This window comes from Dromaius novaehollandiae, chromosome 9 (assembly GCF_036370855.1).
Source record: "Dromaius novaehollandiae isolate bDroNov1 chromosome 9, bDroNov1.hap1, whole genome shotgun sequence".
Classification (NCBI taxonomy): domain Eukaryota; kingdom Metazoa; phylum Chordata; class Aves; order Casuariiformes; family Dromaiidae; genus Dromaius; species Dromaius novaehollandiae.
Genome location: NC_088106.1, coordinates 17,881,059 through 17,896,239, shown reverse-complemented (window position 1 = coordinate 17,896,239; position 15,181 = coordinate 17,881,059). Strand labels below are relative to the sequence as shown.

At 38.3% G+C, this 15,181-nt stretch overlaps 1 long non-coding RNA gene across 1 annotated transcript in view; it reads left to right on the top strand.

The window, feature by feature from the left end:
- The first annotated feature begins 3,107 nt into the window (after window positions 1–3,107).
- The window catches only part of LOC135329168 (uncharacterized), a 35,828-nt gene continuing 23,754 nt past the window's right edge, over window positions 3,108–15,181 (top strand). The window contains exon 1 of the long non-coding RNA XR_010390495.1: window positions 3,108–3,254. This is a non-coding gene — a long non-coding RNA (uncharacterized LOC135329168). The remainder of the gene's footprint in view (window positions 3,255–15,181) is intronic.

Sequence of the window (15,181 nt, the reverse complement as noted above, 5' to 3'; positions counted from 1 at the left end):
TTATCCCAACTCAATCTCAAAAACTTTTACTGAGAAACTATAAGCTGTAAAAGATTCCATCTTCTTAGGACAGAGCAGGACTGGATTTAGATTAAAATTCATGGAATAAGCTCTCCCGTTTTAATTGGATTCTTACACTGAGGTTTTTTTGTTTGCATAGAGTCAACAAGAACCGCAACAGTGGCATTTAAATCCTCCAGAACTCGGCTGAAGACAGCAGTATACTGTGCAGTTTATTACTAATTTAATGGCTTAGAAAAACACTCTTAATTCTGATTCTCTAAAGGCTCCGTGGAGGAGCTCAAGAGGAGACAAGACAGTCAGACTGAACAACATTTATAAAGCTAACCAAGCAGGGAGTGAGCATTTTCAGATCACAGCGTCATAGTGCTGGTGTTTTATATTCCCATGACAAGCTCAAGGAAGGTTGTAAAATCACATCTTTTTTAGGTTTACTCTGGTTTATACTTCCCAAAGACCACGGGGATGCTAGGTTTGCTGAGACAAGGCAGAAGAGAAATCTCAAAATAAATCATTTATTTCCGGGCATGGTACAAAAAGTGTTCCTCTAAAGACGGAGGAAAGAAAGGCCACTGTAACACAATTGGCAAAATGCAGGAGTGCCTACCCGTCTCTAGGGTACACTGCAATGTGTAAAGAACATTTTGTCCCCTATCAGACACGCACTGAACAAGGAGATCCTGTTTTTCCCATCTATAATACTCCCTTGGACCCCTAACACCAGGAAAGTCATTCCTTTCTTCCTTCCTGAAGTAAACATCCAGAAATCAATACTGTTTTTGTGACTCTTCATAGGAGACATGCTCTCTCCCAATCCCCTTTAAAGGAACTAATGTCACTAACATGACTACTTAAACAAAATTGTTTCTGCCTTGAACACAAGTGTTTTCCTTGTGTTGTGCAATATGTGGGAGAAGCCTTCTGGGCACTCTTTATTTTGAATATCTGTGAAAGAATCAGATGCAATCTAATTTCAACCAATCGATCCTCAAAACTGGGATATAAATATTGTAGTATTTCTCAGAGATACTAATAATATGACCTTTAAAGATTAGTGTTTGTGTGCCTTTGCAAACAATCCTATTTATGGCTGACCCAATTTACTTAAGAATTCATTAATCTGAGATCTGAATTGTTAGATGGGCAAGTTTAGGGTTGTCTTTAGAGTCAGCTACTCATTTCTATTATTTTGGACAAATACAATCAGACCTCCTGGGGATCGATATTCAGCTGACTTAGATTTACAATTAGAGCATGGCTTCTGTCAGCATGGGAGGAGGTAAATGAAGAAGAAAGCACAGGAATGCAAAGCTCAGGAGCATTTTCAGTGCTTACCAGTGGTGCCTTCTCTTACTCTGAATTTCCCAGCCTGAAAAGGTAGAGAAAAAGCTCTTGAAATGACACTGCTGTCTTCTCCCAATCTTAAACCACCCACCCTTAACTCTGGGCCTCAATAAATATTCCGCTCAATAAATGAGTGCTTACCACATTCAAGAAAAGACCTGAGGAGCTGCTGTGAAATTAGTGAAGCCCTACATTGTCCTTTATTTATGTATTATTATTTTCCTTTTCTTTGCATTAAGGAGCCCTAGCCCTCGCCTTCACTCTCCCTACTCATTTCTCCTCTAGCAGGAGATCGCACCTACCCAGAACAGCCCCAAAAGAGCTGAATCTAGGCAGGAGCAGCCCTGGGCGCTGCTTGGGAATGCTATCTAAGCACCCCAATGTTAAAGAAGGTGTTAAATGACTGATTATTACTAAACAATTAGTGAAAAATAATCACCTACTGTTAGCTGACATCCATTTAAAGTAGAAAGATTTCCAAGATAATTATCTACTGTTTTATGTATGAAACTCTTACATTTAAGATACATTTAAAGAAATAAAAAAAACCCTAACTTGAAAACCTAGTATTTTCTTTTGAATCTTTATACTGAGGCATAATGTACCTTAATGACACTTCATATAATTGTGTTTACATTAATTCTAAATGGTCTTAAAATTTCTAAATAATGTTAACTAGCTAAAAATGGGTATAGAGTAGGCAACCTCAAAAAAGCTGTGATTTGGATTCTCTATAGAGGGGTTTTTTTTGCCTGAATACATCAAAAACATTTCTTACATCTTATTTTGTTATATTTTATGTCTCTCTGAATTTGTTCAGTATCAATTCCTTACGTGAAAAATAGAATAAACCCACTTGTTTGTTTAATGCTGCGACCACATCCACATTAAAGGTAATATCTCTGACGACAATTGCAACTGGGCTCAGAACCTATGAGCCTTGATCCCAAAGGATAATCCAGTTAATGTGTATGCATGCATAAACTGAAATGTATTCTAGCTTTTACACGTGCACCCACGTGCATCCACGCGCACACAAAATCCCATCTCAGTGGTTCTTGTAATGAAACAGATCACGCATAGAGGGCTTTGAATTTTTCTTCTAGAGCAAGAACTGTTTCTGTCAGATACTAGTAACTTCATTTGACAGCCATAATGTCTCTGCTTTGTCTTCATTTGGGACAGCATTGCTCCAGCGGTTAGAAAACATGACAGTGAATTGTAACATTTAGCAGTTCAAAATACTAAAAACTCAGTTTGGAGATGAATTAAAAAAGCAAGTTAAAAATATTATAGAAATCTGTATTTTTAACAATTCTTTTTAAAACCGAGCCTTATACAGTTCTGGGCTGTCAAAAGCTCCTTATGGGCAGCGACATTTTAAGAACAGCTACTGTCCATCTCTCTTCCCATTAAACCTGTAGAGTGCTTTCCTTTTCCCTTGCTGTTTTCAATCAGTCTGGCATTAATAAATAGTGAGAAAAACACAACAGAAAAAGGAGGTAATGGAGGGTCATTTTCTGAGATTCATTGCTGAGGTGCTGTGCTATATGATTGATATTTTCTTCCTCAGTGCCAGATGAAAGCCTAACACTAACATACGAAGTATGCATTAGCATCACGGTACAACTTGATTTAATCATATACCTCCAGGAACAGTGCCCATACAGCACATCGATACTTGACTCCAGCAGGACAACTAGCGTCAGGGAAAAGCACCCCTTCTCTTCACCTAGAGACTATGCTGGGGAGGGAAAAAGACCCCAGATACAGATCATTGATCTCTGCCTTTCTTTCCTCAATGCTTGCCAGCTTGTTGCCTGAAACGTGCTGCTGGAGGTGGTCCCAGTCCCATGTCCCTGGAGGTCACAGCTGCAACAAATGCACAGGTAGGACAAACCATGCATGCCGGTGCAAGGAAGGCAGCAAACCCTATTTAGTCTGGTTTTCCTTGGCTTTTCAGTAAATTTCCTTCCTGAATCCTGCACCTGGCTCATCCATAACACAAAGGGGCTAATAGAAACACAGCAGGGGAGGAAGCCGGTTTGGAAAGCTCCAACTCTGTTCTGGCAAAATAGGTTACGGCAGGGCCTTAGAGGAACCTCTGAAGGTTGGAAGAGTGGCTGAATTAGCAATAGCCAGAAGAAATCCTCCCCTGGGGAACGTGGACCTTTCTACCCTTACAGTTCTGTTCATATGCCTTCAGGCCTACACAATCATACCAAAATGCTAAGAGCAAAGTAATTTGGGGGAAGATGCAAGAAAGAAAGGAGAGAAAAGAGAAGCAAAGGAAAACAAACTGTGAAGACAAATAAACCTCAGAAATATTTTTAAGATTTATCCCACATTAAAAAGCCACATAAATGAGAACCAACCCATTTCCAAAGATTGATTTCAGTCAGTAGGACTACTCAAGAAGTAAGTTATGACTCAGACTGAGAAATGTTGACTCACATCTGGCCCTCTGCAAAAATGCAGATCTGTTAGTAGCTTCCAGAACTATTCTGAAGTAATCAATCAGATAAAACAGCCTTTATATCTAAGAAATGTTTTTTGCATCTTACCATTTAATTTCCTGTAGTTGAAAAAGATGGTTTTGAGTTAGTAGAGGCAGCAATATAAGTTATTTTAGTATTCAGCTAAAAATAGTAAGCTATTCCCTGAATTGTTGTAGCTTGAGGATGCCATTCCTTTAAATGTTTTAAATTTGCATGTGGCTTGGTAATGTCTTATTTTGATTTACATGGAGCAAATGTAACCAAATCATGATTGCTGGTACTTACACAACTGTTAAACGTTAAGGATGGCAATTAACACTTCTCTCCAGTATTAAGTTACTCCAGGCAGGATTTTATGTTAGAAATTATGTGTTATTTTTAGAAAATCTCAGACAATTCTGTCACTGGCCATGTTAGCAGTTCAGCACTCTCCTACAGGAACATTATTATGCAGAGGTGACGGAGTTTGTGGAGGCGGTCAGTAAGTGTGGGCTGTTGACAGACAGAGGAAATATTATCCAAGCTTAATGACAAGTAGATTATTGCAATTTTAAAACAAAATGTCTTCAAATTCAATTCAAATTTTGTAAATTCATGACGCTAAAAAGTTTAGAGTTTAAGCAGCCTCCAGGTATAGTATGCTTACAAAGTATAGGGATATTTGGAAAGACGGTAGTATCATAAAATATTTCATTTTGGAGGTAGGTTTGCATGAGTATAAATCATGTCATTTGACTTAATTATACAGAACCAGTGCTTACTGTTATTATCTGATTATTAACCCCCACGTGAGCTATTTACATCTCAGTCTTGAGTAATCAGTATAATGATTACCTGCCTGTTGCGGGTAATAATTAAGTAGAAAAGTCAGCAACATAATAATGAGATTTTTTAATATTCTTTTTAGGTCAGACATAATGAGCACAGAGCATAACAGTGGGTCTAGGGCATAATGCATTTGAGATTAGCTTTTAAGAAGCCTAATTTTCTTCGCTTACAGATATTTATTGTTCAGCAAGGGGAAGTTAAAAATGTTTAGGACCAAAATAAAGTAAAAGGTCTGGTTCAATGTAAGACTTGGATGCTTCAAAAGACTTAGATGCTTCACATCATGACACTTCAGAAGAAGATGGGACTATTTACACTTGAGCCTTGCTTATGCCAGTATTCGTACACATGCTTCACTCCATAGGCAGCCTAGCAGGAGACCCTCACTGGGGTGAAATGTCACCACTTCGTTTCCCTTGGTGGCACTGCAGCAGTTTGCACCAGCTAACGAGCACCATCATGAGTAGTTTCTTTGAAATCAATGGGATTATTGATCAGCAGAGATTTTTCCAGGAACCTAAAAATTATGAGCATCTAATATTTATTCAAATGAGGAAAAGGTACTTTCAGCTTAGTATCAACATGCTATCAGGGTTGATTCAGCTTGCAGAGTTGTCTCCAAAGGGAAGCGGCAGAAGCTTGCTGGCTGTGGGCATTGGAAATTAGATTCAACAATGCTCTAAGAAATTTACTGCGGGTACTAATACCACAAATGTGCTTGTACAGCATATGGCTCTGATCTGAAAATACTGAAGCATGAGCTCATTTTTACTGAGTAGTCCTATGGGACTGTCATCTTAAATTCATCTGAAATTCTGCAGCTGGTGTACAGTTTGGAGGATTACTTGTAAGAGTTTGTCTTGCCAACACATTAAACCACTGTTGTATTGCATTAGTTTTATGCCATCAATCCCAAATTATAGATTATCTCACTTTAATTTTGTAGTATATTCTGCTTTTTTCTCAGTGTTGACAACCTGATGAACATATATTAGCCATATACAAACCAAAGTGACTGACCGTAAAAAGTAGTTGCCTTTGGAAGACCAGTATGTATGTTGATTTTCTCTGAACGTCCTCCATTTTGTTTACGGTAACTATCCATTTTTCATCTGAGGACAACTCAAAGTAACATCTTCTTCCAGCCACATTAAGAATATATACAGAAGGACTTATATCTCCATTCTTGGTAATGAGGTGCTCTGGTAGTGCAGCCTAGGTATGTCTTGGCTTTATTTGCTACCATGTTGCAAAACAATCTTACATGTAATCCATGCTGGGAGAACTTTTTTCTGGATGTCTTACTTCATCTGAATCAGTGTTTAAACCACACTTCATTTTTTCTTTTTGTGTTTCAAACAAATTTACCTTGTTTAATAATATTTCTATTTAAAATCCCTCATTAGCAGTGTTGGTTAGTTCAGACTCACAAACTACAGTGACATACCTATGCTAACCATTTTAAAATGTATTTTCTCTGTTCAGGGAAAAAAGTAAATATCAAGTATGAATCATAGATGATATCATCTTTCATGCAATTCAAAAATCAAAGTTGTCTTTGTTTCATCTGACAAAAATATCTTCATGAAGGAAAAAAGTTACTGGGAAGTCACTAAGCTATCTGTGGATTAATAAGGCTTTAGTATTCTTATTTGATTTTGATTCAAAAACATTGGAAACATTGATGATTTGTGATCTATTTCCAACTTTGCTCTCACATTGCTTCTTTCGCAGGCTCTCTGGTTGCAATATTTAACACTCAGATATTCCAGCAGCTCTCCAGTGAGCGTTTTCTCATCTGGTTTTGTTCTTTGCCTTTTTGTGCAGTTGCATTTTTGTATTAAAGGCACCAGCTAATGAGCACCATCATGAGTAGTTTCTTTGAAATCAATGGGATTATTGATCAGCAGAGATTTTTCCAGGCACCTAAAAATTATGGGCATCTAATATTTATTCAAATGAGGAAAAGGTACTTTCAGCTTAGTATCAACATACTATCAGGGTTGTTTTATTTCTCTACTGATAGGCATTTTGGATGTTTCTGGTTTCCAGTGGACAACAGTATAGCAGGCCTCAGCTTTGCAGTAAGTAGCATGATCAGATTGTGGTAATTACAAGAGGGCTGGTGAGGCCCATCCAGAGGTTATTGCATGGCTGAGACCAAAACAGAGAAACAGATTTTATGTATACATTAAGGAACATGTAGCACCAGCTTTTTATCAAGTCCCCTGATGTTGCAAATACTTGTGTATATTTACCTTCACAGACATAAGTAATCCATTGGCAATAATGGAACTACTTGTGTCCACTTCAGATGAAGTGTTTGCTTATCCAGGAATGAAAGTTTAGGTCCTCTGTCACACTACAGTTCCTTTCCTTGGAAGCATGTTTTAACTTGTGTTTCTCTCAGTACAATGATCTTTGCATGAACCCTTCACTAGAAGAGCCAACTCTTTGAACAGAAGGGAATTGTGTCTTCTTCTGATTTTAATGGATACATGTTTTATGACCATGATCTTTTAAAACTTCCGTTAGTTAGGTTTTTTTAAGCAAAATAGGTAGAGATGTTTTTGTTTAGTGAAGAAAAAACACTGGGGTTTTCCTTAGCTCTAAAGATAAATGTAGAAAAGAGCATTCCATATGATATATGAATGGTTGGAGGGGAGAGAGAAAAGGCCAAGGTAAAGATGGAAGTAATAGCTTTTATTTCCTAACCCTAATTTTAAAAAAATATGCATTGCTAAATATGAAAGTGTTTGCCAAAAAGAATAAACTTCACCAAAGCTTCAGTAGATTGAAATAAAAGTGAGCTAAGTCTAAGATTATCTTTTGGTAATTGTGAGTACTTTTTCTTCTTCTTCTTCTTCTTTTATGTTTAGCTTTGCCAGCTAAATATAGTTCAGATTTTTACATTTTTATAGACCATGTGAGTTCCCTGCAGGCACTTTGTCTCTTTTCAGTGATTTGTATGGTTTGAATTATAGGGGATGATAAGCATTTGCTGTTCAATAGTGTAGTTAATGCTAAGCCCCCCGGGTAACAGAGCACTGAAGCATTTACTACTCAGTGGTAGTTCTGCAACAATCAGCAGCAGCATGGCTCTATCACAGTAAATTTACATCGGTACACTTGGTCCTCAGGGAGTTGAACACTCAGTCAGCAAAGCCTAGGGAAAACAGCCAGAATGGATGCTGTCCAGGCTTTCCGAGTGGCACAGCAAGAAAAGTGCGCTATTGTAACAGAATCGGGAGCAGAAATCACGGATGGCACAACATGAAAATTACCCAACTTTTATTATTTTCTCTCCTTTTTCCCCTAGCAGCCTAAAAAATAGATGCTTGGACTGGGAAGTTTTTGGAGAGCTAGACATTGCAAAAGGTGCAGCACTGGCAGACCCACTGTGATTCTGGTGCAGAAGACAGAGACCCTGGGAGGGCTCTGGGGCCCTCCACTCCTCTGTCAGCGAGTCATGTGCCTTATCACAAGGTGTAGGTGAGCTCACTGTACTGTAGCTGTATAACAGTTTTGTTCTTGGGCTTGTGGTAGGAAAATAGCAACGGCTGCATCAGCCAAACAATAATAACCTTTACAGGGTATTTTTCTAGTAGGCCTGGAATCATTTTATAAAGGAAGCCAATATCATCTTCACGTGAAAAATGGTGGAACTGAAGGAAAAAAAGGCCCCAGGAGTTGGACACCAAGTATAAACCCAGGACCACCTCAGCCCTCCATTCATGGCCCACAGGGCTCCACATCCAGGTACAGGTGTGAGGTGTTATAGCACCAGCATGCCCAAACAGGCGCTCTGCAAGAAGGCTTCAGGCTGAGAGGCAATTCTGATTTTAAGAAGACACCTGTGTTATGCTTCATGTTTGCCTGCCTGCTGCAGTGTGGGAACAGCATAAGGACATTGTAGAGAGCCTCAGGAAAGCTGATGTTGACAGGCGAGTGAAGAAGACCAAGAAAAAAAGTGTAATGTGTGCTAAAGTAGTGGAGACAGAGCTGCTGACATCCCCTGGCAGCATTAAGAATGTAATACTGCCCTGTGGTTGTGAATAATTAAAAAGCAGCTTGACAACATTAGGATTGGGACCGTTTCAGATTCAGCAACAAATTTAAGAGCTGCAAGACTTTCAAAGAGCCAGAATCTGGTAAACAGTGCAAGCAAGACTGGCTGCTTGTCTGGGCTTAGCAAGAAGATGCCAGACAAGCACTGGGCTCCAGGCAGTGCTCTGGTGGGAATGCTTCTACTTCTCGGAGTCAGAGGACAAGAGCTTCATTTCCACACACCTGGCCTGTGTGTGACCTTAAATCCAGGACAGTCTGATAATAAAGTGATAAAGGCCATGTACTCATGTGGAGCCTGGAATGAACCCTATAGAAATAACAAAGATAAATCTTATCCAGCAGAAAAGTGTGGTCTATCTGGCCACTCTTGTCAAGCAAATCAAAATCATGTTCCAGTCCTAGAAGGAACTCTGAGTTTAAAATTAGGGAAGGGGTAGGGGGAAGAACTATGAATAAAATCAAAAAGAAAAATGAAAAGGGCACACTTAGAGTCAAAGTGAAGACAAGGGACACTAGACTAATAGCAAACCAGCTGACTATGAGGCAGAATAATATTCTCAGCAGGTTCAGAGTTCAGGTTACCAAACTTAAAGTTAAAAGGCAGGTCCTTGGGGAGACTGCTAGTAATATCTGAATAAACTCAGTAGTAATATCTGAAAGTAGTTCAGAATAATGAAGTATAAATGGGGGTCATGATTCAGAATCTGTGGTCTGAAACATAGGAGAGGAGCAGCTGCGGAAGGAAGATACAACACTAATGTTATAAGTCTCAGTGCACATGTATATAATGCAAAGAATCTGTATCACATTTACCTCTGCTGTTGCCACCATGCTCTTTCCTGTATCACAGTATGCCTAAGGCAATAGGAGTGAGCTGAGGCATAACGTGGAGTTACACAATACCAATAAAGGCGAGGGTGCAGCACAGAACAGCTATTATAAGCGATAGTGTGTGTGATCAAAAGAGCAATGTCTCCTACTCATAGGAAAAAAGAATATATATATTTCTTTAAACTTTTTGTAGCTGAGAGATAAATCATTGATCCAATCAGGATAGGACTATAACAGGCCCTTTTTTTTAGGCTCTTTCCAGAGTTGAATCACATTTGAAAGCAATTTTGGATAATGTGCTGTAAAATACATTCCAGGGAATAATCCCATGCTGGCAGGGATTTAACTAAACAATTTCATAAACCTTCCACCCCTAATTTCTCTCTGTCTATGATTCTTTAAGCTATAGCCAGATAATTTTATGTTCTCTATAGCTTTTGAGTCATCTAATATCTTCTGATTTATAGCTTCACCTGTGTATGACAAAGCCCAGCTTGTCTGAGGACAGCCTAATCATAACAGCAGGTTTCAGATACAACATTGCCAACTCACGGCCCTCATTTTATTTATTTATTTATTTATTTTTATCTGTGGATTGAAATATACTGATAAGAAATAGCAGCGGTTGCCAGCCTCCCCTAGGGCCTTTATTAAATCCTTATATTGAGAAAGTGCAAAGCAATAGAAATGACAGAAAAATAGGGGCCCAGAGAAGCAGAAATGGAATGAAAGAGGTTTGAGTGAGTTTGATCCTCATTTCTTGTGTGACTGTTGGGAGGGGGTGGTGTCATAACATCGAATGGATAGTGTAGCCCCAGAGGACTACAGACACTGCACATCAAGGGCAATGACGTGGATCCAGAGAAACAGCCTGTTGCTTCTGAGCACCTTGTAATTTCTCATTTCTGTTAGGAGTCGTTGGCAAACGAAATCTTTGGCAAAAAGGCAGATACCTGAAGCCCCAGTTTGGCACTAATTATTATGGAAGACAGGGGAGTTTGGTCTCGTTTCACCAAGTGTAGACTTCTAAATCTTAAAATGAGAAGAATCACCTTCTGGAGGTACCGTGCTCTCTGCTGCCTCTTCTAGCCTTAGCAGAGGGGGAGAGGCCGGCACTGCCAAAGGACAGTTTATCCCACCTATCTGTCCTAAGAAAGATAACTTCAGATGACTAAGAGTAAATCTTGTCCTTCATGTTTCAGTGAGCGAAGTTTCATTGGGTGCATTTCAACCAACAACGGGAACACTTCCAAATTTTTCCTGGAAAAACAAAAGGCGTTTAAGAAGGTTGAAGTCTGTAATCAGGTTGTGATAAGCTCTGAGGCTTTGATGACCTGTAGTCTTACCAGTGGGAGCATGAGGAAAATTGTAAAACTGCTAGAAACTGTAGTTAAAAATCTTTCAGAAGTACTTTGATCTAAGTAAGAATATTGCTTCGGGAAGATTTCTTTCAAGAAGAAACTGTCAGGTGAGACTTTTGACCGTTTTCGTAATGAATAGCATAATAAAAGGAAGTCAGATGAAATGTTTTTGCAGATAGGTGAACTAATTAGAGTTATTAATAATTATAGCTGTGTCATATCAAAAGTACGAAGAGAGATACAAAAAAATCATATTTACTCACAGACTGAATGCTACACTTTCTAAATGATAACATTCATAAGCAAAGAAGGACCTGAACTGTATGTAATTAAAAATGCATAACTAGAATTTTCAGTGGACAAAGGGAGGGGAAAAAGGAGATGGGAATACAAAAGCAAAGAATAGGGTTTTTGTAGTAATGCTGAAAGTGCTGTAATTTTCCTTTTTTTTGTGGGGAGTAAAATAGTATGGAGGTTTATTACAAGTAATAAATCAATTTCCATTCCAGATGTAATCAAGTTTGGAAGAACTCTCTTTTGAATAACTAGAAAGTTGGGGGGCGGGGGGGGGTTCCAAGACATGATTGCCTTACCTGTGAGTGTATCACTAAGTTTGTTTCACTATGAACATATCAAACTTGGATATGACAGCATTGGTTCCTTATGAAGTAAATATGCAAGAGGTAAGTGACTAGAAATATCTCCCAATTTAATTCTTCTACCAGTAAAAGCTTGCTGGACCTTACTCAGTAATACAGCTGAGCGTAAATCAGGATAATTAAATGCGTCTATGATAGACTTAATCCTGCAAAACAGAACACTCAAACTCTCCTTTAATAAAGCACTGAACACTTAATTTTAAGAATGGTTTAAGCTGGGATGTTTCTAAACATCGTCACTGAGGAGGCTCACACTAGTGGCGGCCTGAACCTGCATCCCAGATGTGCGAGTGCAATGGTATGGAAAGTCCATATTCACTGTATTGTGGTTTTGGATTGGTTTGAGTGAAAACACATTATAAAAGACTAAATGCGTAGTCAAGATAGAAAGCCAGCTGCTTACTTCATTGATTGAAATGTCAGTATAGACAATATTTGGACTAAGATTTGCCGCATAGAGGTTGCATGTAAACATATGAACTTTTTTATGTCAACTACTGATGCCTGAAATGTGTTTACAATCATTTGTACAATGCAGTCAAAAAAAAGGGGGGTGGGGCAGGTGTTTCCTTAAAATGACTGTGAAAAGATTTTGGAACTGTGGTTGCTGCTAAACCTATCCCAGGCAGAGATACAACCTCCAACCCATCCTACTAGAAAAGCCATTTGCTAACCTAAACTGAGGGAGCTCAAGTCGGCGCCTAGAGTAGGGACTTAGTGGTAAGCTAAAAACTGGGTCTTCTTACCTATTTGATGTGCCAGTCTGGACGGTAAGAGGGGGTAAGTGCTTGAGCAGCTGAATCAGAAGTGGGAAAACTTGGTGTCTTTGCATTTACCTTCTGCTGTAGCAATATGCAATCCTGTATCCTGAAAGAGCTCCAAGGCTCTTTATGGCCTAGATGTAAACCAGTCAGAACTGCTCTAATAAACGAGTCAGATAAGGATAAATGCTATTTATCAAAAGCATACCACTTTGTACATGTGATAGTCATGTTATGTGGCGATGATAAAGAGGGTGCATGATTTGTACTACTTTTCCCAGAATAGCAAATCAGAATTTGAAGCCGCATTTCAGAATCAAGTGCAAGCTCAATGATGAGGTAACAGATGAAAAAGGCAATTGATTTGTACTTGCAGACTGTCTTTAACTTGATCAAAATGCAGTGGTCTAACTGTGCTGTAGACTTGGCTTCATTCAAGGTAATTTGGTATTGATCAGCCTTCAGCTGTAATGCTGCAACAATCAAACTGATCAAATGTAATGCTACACAGATACGGTTTTTCAGGAATATTATTTCTATGAGAAATCATTGCATCACAGAGAAACAAAATGGACTATCAAACTAAAATATATCTATAATACTTAATTTCTTTGTCTCTTTTCTGATACTTATGTATTGAGTATTATTTTTAACATTTGCAAAAGGCTGAGAAATATGTGGTTATTTCACACATGCCCTTAACATAGGTTTTTTTTTTTTTTTTTTTTTTTTTGATCCTCTTAGATGCACTAATAATGTAAACAGAGAACACAAAGCAGGCCTTTCAAAAAGAGGCCATCTCTAAGCATTTCTTTTGAATTCAGTGATTTACCCCAACCCATCTCTGAAATTCAATAAATTCTCTAAATTCAACGGGAACTTTTCTCGTTTACTTGAATGAAAAGAGTGTTTAGACTTTGCCAAAATTCCTATTTATAAATGGAACACATTCATCTGGTTTCTCATAATTCCTCTGTGATAGCAGTGGCAGCTGCACCCATTTCCAGTGCAGAAATGTGATTTTCTGTGGCTTACCAATCCTATCTGCTGTTTGCAGCTGATCAGTGACCACATAAATTGCTATATAGGCTTCCGTATGTGGTCCTATTACTCCTGCTGTGACAGTAAGATTGATCCAAGGTATATCGATTTCTGAAAATTCTGCTGGGGCTTTTGACCAGTCTAATTTGCATTGCATTGTTATAACCAGTCACATTTTGAAAGGTATTTTACTTATTGCAGAGATGTGAGTGTTTTATCTAAACTGTCTTGTTTCTGCATCTTCAGTATCTTCTATGACTTATTTTTCTTGAAAAGCAAAAAGTGTTTGGTTCTGTCTTCAACTCAGAAATAATGTTCTGATTAGTCATGCAATTAAATTTGGTAGGGATTTATCTTAATACTAAGATTCATTCATCTCATGTTCAATATATAAGTGGAGGCAATCAGTGTGATTGCTTAAAATAGTCCATTTTCAGTGGGAATTGTAAGCAGTATTCAAAATTCATCAAGGTTACGGACATGTGTTACTCAGCCAAGTAATTAGCATAGTCTTTTTAGACGGTTAATGGCATTAAATTCTAACATACTGTATTGGATTCTGGCAAACAATCAGAGTGTTGGGCAAGCCTCTTAGACAACAAATATAAAATATGTTAATGAATAAGTCCGAGTGCAAAGTCATTGCCTTAAGTCTGCATAGCAGAAGCATGAAAACAGTTTAGTTTTTTCCCTTAGGATGACAATTTCACAATTGTAAACAGAGCTTGGGAAGATATGCTTAGGAGGGACTTCTTTCACATGAGCTAATTAAGAATGTTCTGCTTATTTTTGTGTATGCCCAAGTGAGCAGTACTATTAGGGCAGCATGAACTGGACAATTTTTAAGTCTCATTCACAGTTTCTTTAAGTGGTCAAGTTTGGTTTCAAGGCAATGGTTCAAACGTGGTGTGGACACATTTTATTCAGTATAATTTTAGAAGATAAAAATGCAAATAGCTCCTGAAAGTAAGTCACATCACCTAAAGGAGGAATTCAGACGTCCTCTTTAAAACAAAAGCACTGTGTTAGAAAAAAGAGAAACCATAGCAGATTCAATTGGGATGGATCTAATGGTCTAATGGAAGAATTAGAAACCACAATATTGAGAATGATCTTGTTCACTACCCAAGAACAAGAGCTTAAGTCTTTCCAGTGCTGCATTTACACTTACAGCATCATGTCTTCTGTTATTGAAAATACATGTACCCATCAAAACAAATCCTGTTGGTTAAGTTTATACTTTCTTTTGCCTTGATGCTTTGCCACCTGACAAGAATTGATTCCTATCAGTGGAATGACCTCAGCAGTAATCTCAGCTGATGTATTCATCTCCGCAGGTACTGAAAATATACCTATATAAACATTTCTATTTGAGAATAATTCTTCTTATGATAGTTTATGAAGACTACAGAAAGGAGCAATATTAATAATAGAGTCATATAGCTGCAGGAATACAAGCATATAAAATTTCACAGCAAACTTCATTGTAATATTAAGGGTTGAACTGCCATTGTTGCAGGATAAATGCAACAATGCAGAACAAATGTCTCCTTCATCCCCTCTATGAGTGGGGTAAGAACCAAGGGAGCTTTTGTAATCAGGAGGATACCTGTAGCTGAATGGCCAGAGTATATTGTATGTCAATGTATATAATGCGCATTATAGGGACATAGAAATCGGTGTACTTGATCACACGATGGACTGTGTCAAAACACCATGTTGGAAATTATACCACAAGCACATGTGTTACTTTGCCTTGGTTTAATATA